Source organism: Rattus norvegicus, chromosome 14 (genome assembly GCF_021556685.1).
Source record: "Rattus norvegicus strain SHRSP/BbbUtx chromosome 14, alternate assembly SHRSP_T2T, whole genome shotgun sequence".
Classification (NCBI taxonomy): domain Eukaryota; kingdom Metazoa; phylum Chordata; class Mammalia; order Rodentia; family Muridae; genus Rattus; species Rattus norvegicus.
The window spans coordinates 23,704,192-23,712,674 of NC_141547.1; positions in this window are offsets into that span (position 1 = coordinate 23,704,192).

Below are 8,483 nucleotides of genomic sequence, written 5' to 3' on the forward strand. Positions count from 1 at the left end.
ATTCTGAGAGCATTAATTTTTTTTTAATTCCAAATTAAGCATAATATGAATGGGGGTCATTTACCATACTAAAGCTTTTGATGCAAAATGAATAATCAGAAAGAGATTACAGACTTTCTAGAATTCAGTGAAAAGGAATACACAGGATACCCATATTTATGTAACACAATGAAAGTACTGGTAAGATGAAAGTTCATAGCTCTATGTGTTTATATTTAGAAATGGAGAGATCTCATAGTAGCAACTTAACAGCAAATCTGAAAGCTCCAGAAGAAAAACAAGTATGCATTCCATGAGGGGATGTTGAGAAATAATCAAATGGAGAGAAAAATATAAATAAAGTAAAGACAAAGAGAAGAATAAAAAGAATTAGTGAAACAAGCATGGGTGTTTGGTTGTTTGATTGGTTTGCTTTGGTTTTAAGTATACAAGGTAGGCAAGCTCTTATCAAAATCACTAAAAGATATAGTGAGAATATACAAATTAACAAAACCAGAAATGAAAACGTATGCATAACCTCAGGCATTGAAAAAATTCAGAGAATCTTAAGTATATACTCTAAAAACCTATATTCCACCAAATTGGAAAATCTAAAGATTTTCTAAGGATAAATTTCTAAGGATAATTTTCTCTATAGGTACCACCTTTTAAATGAAGATCAAATTATATGCTTTAAATACGGTTTAAACCACTAGTGAAATAGAAACAATGACAAAAAGTCTCCCAGCCACAAACATCCCAGAAGCAGTTGATTTTAGCACAGAATTCTACCAGACTTTGATAGAAGAGTTAACACCAATACTACTAAAATTTATTCCAGAAAATAAAACAAAAAGAATATTACACAATATGTTTCATGAGGTCATAGTTTACTCTGATACTCACATCAAATAAAGATTCATCAAAGGAAATTACATACCAATTTCTCTATGGACATAGATGTAAAGCTACTCAATGAAATACTTGGAAACTGAATCCAAGAACTCATCAAAACATCGTCAACAATGTCAGCTTCATCCCAGAAGTTCAGGGATGATTTAATATATAAAAATCAGTAAAACAAAAAAAATAAACTAAATAAAAATATAAAACACAATTTCATCTCATGATATGCATAAAAGGCCTTTGACAAAATGCAACAAGTCATAAATGTACTGGAGAGATTAGGGAGAGAAGGAACATACTTAAAATAATGAAGACAGTTAACAGAAAGCCTAAAGCCTGAATCAACTTAAGTGGACAAAACTCAAAGCAATTCCACTAAAACCAGAAATATACAAGATTGTCCACTCTTGCAATATCTATGCTGTCTTGTATTGAAAGATTTAATTAGAGCAATAAGACAACTGAAAGAGATCTATGAACTAGACATTGTAAATTAACACATCCAAAGTATCATTCTTAACAGATGATATGATAATATACATATGTAATCCTAAAAATTCCACCAAGGAACTCCTACAGCTGATAAACACTTTCACTAGAGTGGCTGAAAACAAGATAAACTAAAAATTAAACATAAAATAAAATCAATAGCTCTCTATGTACAATAGTGACAAACTAAGAAAGAAATCAAGGAAACAACACCACCCACAATAGCCTACAAAGTGTAGAATATATTGAGACAACTCTGAGCAAGTGGAAGACTTGTATCACAAAAATGTTAAGTCTCTGAAGAAAAAATTAATATCTCTCACGATATGCATCATTAAAATGGCCATCCTTCCGAAATCAGCCACAGGTTCAGTGGAATCCCCATTAAATTTCAACATAATTCTTTACAGAACTTGAAAGGATAATATTGAACTTTATACAGAAAAATAAAACAACCCAGGATTGTTAAAAGAATATGGAGCAAGAAAAAAACTGCTGGAGGGTTCACAATCCCTGTTTTCAAGTTGTACTAGGTGATATCATAATAAAAATTTGAATGTTTTTGTATAAAATAGATAATATTGAATCAGTTGAAGATCCAGACAGAATATATCCTTCCATCAAGACTTGTGGTTCTATCAGTGAAGCAGCCTTAAAGTGCCAGACTAGAAATAGCCACATAGCAAGTATCAATGAAAGCCTAGACACATTTAAAGGATGCAAAGGATGGAAATAGGAACTTTTGGAGTCATCTAACAATCCCTACACATCTCTATGAAATCAAGGAAACAGTTTGATACCGGACATGTCTTCTTGAGAAACATGAGTGACAACTTTTATTATTTATCACTTATGAAATGGAATTCCAACTACCTCAACCTCCTATATCGTTTAAACTAAATCTACTATTATATAATGGAGAAGAAAAAACAGGCAATTATTCAATTTGAATTCTGTGATAATAAGATTTCAGCTTTGTTTTCAATAAGGAACTAGAAAATTCTGTTACTGTACCAAAGTTGGGTAATTCAAAAGCTCTAAGCTCAGGATGTGATGCTGAAGGACAAAATCTCACAGGAGACTCTATTCTGGGGAAAGTATTACACTTCATGTCAGATAAAGAAGAGACTCCACTGAAATCTTTCTAGTCTTCCTTATCTACTTATTATAATTGACTTAGTAATTTATTTATTATATCTATCATTTATTTGTTATAATATTTTTATTTATTTATTATAATTGAATTATCATTTCTCTAACATTTTTTTTCTATTTCATGACAACTTGAGCATTTAATGGAATAAAGTAAAAGCTACTTGGCTCTGTTTGACCTTAATGCTATAGCAGATACTCCTTGATCTCTATCCCCCATTAGAGATTTCCTTCATGTTTGACTAGAGTCTGGTGGAATAACAAAGATCAAATAAGCCACTACCTCCCATGTCTTCTGAAGATATGGTTGACGCAAATGTATTTCCTGTTTAAAGTGTAAGACTCAGGACACCCTTGTCATTTTCCCTACCACTAAATGTCCTCTATACTTCTCTTAATAAAGAGTACTGAATACTAATAGACAGATACCCTTACAAATAAAAGCACAAATAAAGAAATACAGTATTAGGAGTGACTGGTCCCAAGATTCCCACTCCATAATAGATAAAGATTTTCCCTTTATGAGTTTGATTCTACTTCAAATAAGTATGTCCTGAGAAAATTCTCCAATAAACTCTGAACATAAAGTTCCCTTATGGTAATTCCCATAATAATATTTTCCTCTTCCTTCCTCTCCCTTCAAGTCATCCCGAATAACTAATCTTGTTCTCTTTCAAATCAATGGCCTCTTCCTTTTTTTTCCATTAATTTTTTTTGTTGCGTGTGTTTGTGTGTGTGTTTGTGTGTGTCTTTGTGTATATGTGCATGTATGCATGCACACATGTTTCTAAATCAAATTGGACAATTTCTATAGTGTTAATTATATGTACATTTTTAGGTTAACAATTTAGCATAGGAGATCTTTTCACAAGGATGGCCATTTCCCTTGCTTTCAGCATTCCTTATTTGCCTGTAGTTCTTTATGAAAGGCCTATGGTTTTTCACCATCCACTTCGGCATATCTTTTGTTGTTATTGTTTAGTTCATTTTAAGGCTTATTTTTTAGAAATATATTTAAATTTAATATATTTTTATTTAATAATAAAATTCAATCTTTAGATTTGCTAAAAGAAACATTCAGTTAAGTAAACTAATACCCTGTCTCTTTGGGATTGCCAACGTGCCTATAAGCAGCATATAGTGCCCCGTGCAGGTTTTTGAAAGTTATCATTCATGTTGACTGTCGGTTTTCTGATGATGCAGCTGTGTTTGAATTATCTCTACTCTTTGTAAATACTGGAACAGAAATACCAAAAACTCTTTGGATCTCAATTTGGACACTAGTGCAATCATTACTTGGGCCTGAAACAAGTTCGCTTTCTATGATGAGTGTGTGTGTGTGTGTAAAAGTCTGTTAGACAATCCTATAAGACTATTGATATGTATTGACTTTTAATTTATAATTCTCCACCTTTAGTATCTTTTACATTGAATATTGAATTTTGGAATAATGAGTTGAGAATGCGTTTTAATTTTTCCATCTGGGGAAACGTAGAGCAAACATCCTTATACTTATTAGGGCACTGACAAAAGACCACATGAGGTTTCTACCTAAGTCTAGTCTGCTAAAGCAATGAGTTTGTCTGGTTTACGACCAGCATGAGTACTCAAAGTTAGCTGAATATCTGAGAACTGCACTCCAAATAGTTGTTAAATCATGGAAGGTGCATCCCTGTATCTCCTTGTGCAAATTTTAGGTTGTTCCATGAAGCAAGTCTCTCTTCCTAAGAAATGTCTGCTGCCGTGTATCCTTTTGGGGAGGAGTGTTATAGACACTGTAAATTTCTGATAGTCCTGAGTGTTATTAAGCTACTGTGCTCCCTAATCCTGTAAGCTTCCTTCTCCTCATGAGTTTAATGAACCACCTTAACTTAAAAAAAAAAGTGATTCCATTTCAATAATTACATTTTAATAATTATGTTCTTTTATAAGGCATGAAATTAAATTACTAGGGAATCCTTCTTAATCTGGAAAATCTTTAAATATTTAGTTCTTATTCGCAGAGCCTTGGTCTTACTCTAGGTTGATAGCCTGTCTTAAATAATGCATGGTTTCTTTCAGGGTTCACTCAGATGCCTGAAGTTGTTATGCTCTTCGCACCCCCTTCTCTGGGCTGTAACTCCACTATATTTTACAATCAGCCAGCTCCTCAATAAGCCATTGTTCTCTGCCCACAAAAGGAAGCAGCGCCTAAAATAAGTGTGGCCCAGACTGTTCCAAGACTCTCATGAATACTCTTCTCAGTATTCTAGTGTCCTACCAAGCAGAACTTCTTCTTTTTACAATGTTTTCTTTCATTATTTCCAACTACAAACACTGCTTCCTTCTTTCTTCCTTAAATACTTGTTGCATTTCATTCTTATAATTGAAAGAGCAAAGTACAACTCCATTACTCTTGTGGGTTCCTGCCCACATTACGAGTATAGCATATGATACTCATTATTTAATGCCTTAAAACTATTACCTACTCTGTGTATATTTTAGGTTATTTTATGTAGAAGGGCAAGTTAATGTCTCTAAATAGCCATATCTCTTAATATCCTTCAGGTAAAAATAATCTATTATAATTTTTTAAAAACAATTTTGCGAACTTCATACATGAACCGTTTGTCCATCTTACCCCTACTATTTTCTTTTATAAAATTCTCTAATGTTCCCTTTTGCCTTCCCAAATTCATGACCTCTTATAAAACATTAAACATACTGATTTTATAAAACTTAAATGTACATATTACTATCATATTTTCATTTTTGTTTGCATATGGTTTCATTTCCCCAGTTTTAAATGTTTTCTCTCATCTCATCTAAATGTAGTTTTATTTAAATCCACCATCTTTTACTTTTTAATTTTGTTATTCCTTGATAATTTCATTCATACATGCAATGAATTTTGATCACATATACCCCCAATCCATTTCTCCTACTCCCTCTCCCTAATCAATATATTTGTCTTCCAAACCCCTTGTCCAACTAATTTTGTAATAACTCAATGAGAATCAATTCTGCCAATATAGTTTAACGAGCCATCTTATCTTTCAAAACAAGAACAATTCAATTTCAATAATTACATCTCAATAATTATTTTCTTTTATAAGATATGAAGTTTTAAATTACTAAGAAATCCCTTTTTAATCTAGAAAATCTTCTTGAAATATTTAGTTCCTATTTCCAGAGCTTGGTCTTACTCTAAGTTGACAGCCTCAAGTATGAGGGATTATCCACTGGGACACGGCCAACCTTTCAGTAGCTACTCTTGAAGGACTCTCCCCATGCAGCTGTGAAAGAACTGTTCTTCAGTTATAGTGAGGAGCTGTAGTCAGAGCAGCGTGTGGAGTTGTAAATAAAAAAGGGAAACATACTAAAAATAAGAAATTCTACGCAATAAGGCAGTGAAACAATTAGAGGTTTCTTCATCATAGGGTTGCAGCAGTCTGGGCCACACTTATTCTAGGCTCTATTCTACTTTGTGGGCAAGGAACAGCAGCTTATTGAACAGCTTGCTACTATCCAAATGGTATTGGACATGCAGCCTAGTGAAAAGGGAAGAAAAAGTGTAAAAACTTCAGTCCCTGTCTCAATGTTGAGATTTTTAACAGGTACAGTTTCGTGTAAGTCTCGGTTAGGTTAGCATTCCTTCTGTAACTTTATGTGTAAAACAGTCATGTCCTGACTGCAGGACAACTTTTTATAGCTTCTCTTCCCATCTTCCAGATTTTCCATTTTTCCTGTTGCATAGAGCGTGACCTCTTTGTCTGAGCACTCGCACTGACTTGTTATTAGCACTTTGAACTCTCTGAGTCTGCATTAGCCACTATCCAGAGCAATAAGAAGCTTCTCTGATAAAAGATTAGGGGAACACAGATCTACAGATAAAAGAATGTCTATTTAGGAAAACACCAATCTGTTCCTTCCCCTTGCACCTGGCATTTCCTTATCTGTGTCTTTGTTTCCTTGTTTAAAGTGCATTCCCCCAAGTGAAATCAAGAGAGCTGTTCACTACTCCAATAAATATCTTGCCATTATTTCACCAATGTGTGCAGCTTGTCAGGATAGCATAAATGGTGATGGGTTATTACATAGCTTAATGTTCTAGTAAAATGAAAAGGTGGAAAGTAGATGTGTAAATTAATTCATGCAGTGCCCCAAATATGCAAAATAAGCAGTATCATATAAAAGAGTATGGGACTTGTTTGTGGAGAAAATGACCCTGATCCCAAAAGTGTTACCAAAATGATCACATTAGAAAAACTGATACTTCAGCTGATAATTAATATAAAAGAAGAAACCTGATGCTAGAAAAACTAATAAATATGACTCTAGGCTTAGGAAAGATTAAAGATAAATCAATATAAGGAATAGACAAAGACTAAAGATTATAAGGTAACTGAAGTTTAAAAGTATTTGACTACCTTCAAGGCATAACTAAGTGCTCATTTCCAATATGTTTAAATAATACTCTAAATAAAGTTCTATGATCAGCATATATGAGATCATAAATAGTCAATACTGAAAATTAATTAAGAATCAATGATTATATGGCCCAGACATAATGTGGTTCCAACATTTTTACTTCAGACTTCCTCAATGGATCTGGCTGACTGGATATGTGTCCCTTTACTTTTTTTTTTCAAATAAACAGTATTCATTCCTCCTGAAGTCCCATACCCAGATGAGGAAGACCTTCTCAGTCCTTTCTGATAGAGGACCATTCTTCGGTCAAGGATATAGAAGCTACTTCATTGTCCTGCTAGAAGCTTCTAGGCAGGTCTCTTGTTTCAAACATTTACAGTATACCCTTAATCCAAAGGCAAATCCTTTCTAAATAAAGGAGGTTCATATATTTCTTTTCTGGTAGGGACAGTAAAGTCTTAACTATCATATAGATTTAATTGAAAGACTGGACTTTCTTGTTTTGTTTTTATATATCACACTTGATATTGAACATTTTCTTTTACATTATACTACATGATATATAAAAGCGTGTTTTCTGCTTTTAATATAAAATAAATTTTATAACAGAGATTTCCTAAGGATAAAAATATTGAATAGGTATATTTTTCATTTCACAAAATGCATACTAGGTCAGAGCTGATAAAAATTTAATTATTTCATAATAATTAAATAAGGCTATAATTCTTGATAAAAAACATAAGCATTATAATTCTTCGTAAGGCAATAAGAAAATTAAGGAATGCAAATTAGAAGCAACGTATATTCAGTATTTCATGGAGTGATAAGAAACTTAATGAAAGTGAAATAGATTAACTTATAAGAAAATGGAAGTTTGTCCTTCGATTCCTCTAAGATCAACCACAGAAAGTGCTGAGAACACAGAGTAAGTCTTTTCTAAATAGTTAAGAAAGACCTTTTAAGCTTGGTAAAGGTCTGCTAAGAGTCTGAGTTCAAAAGTCTTAATTCCAGCTAAACTTCCAACTCATTGCGTAACCTTTAACAGGTCATTCAATATAATTCAGCACATCAGTAGGCATGAGGCAGTAATTCTACACTATATTCCATGCTTATATAGTCTGTGAAATAATTTTTCTTCACACTGCAAAACAACTCATTGACATTATACTTCTTTAAATGACAATGGGTTATGGTAAATGTGAGTTTTAATTGCAAATGAGAAATTGAACTATTTTGTTAGAGCGCATTACAAACGGAAATCATGTGCTTATGCTTTGTCTTGTAGAGTACAATTTATAGTTATTTCAGGTACCACTGTGAACAAATAACAATGCTTCTTGTTATTATATGACATAATCATTGAAGTGCTTTCAATATGTTCTTCTATGTGTTTTTAATATTTGATTTTTTGAAGACTTCATGCTTGCATTCATCCCAACTTCTCCCGTATTTACCCCCTCCACTCCTCAGGTAGTTATGGGATCGCATGCCATTTCCCTAGCACATTGAGATGGCGTTTGCTTGCTTAACATTTTGTTCATGCTGTC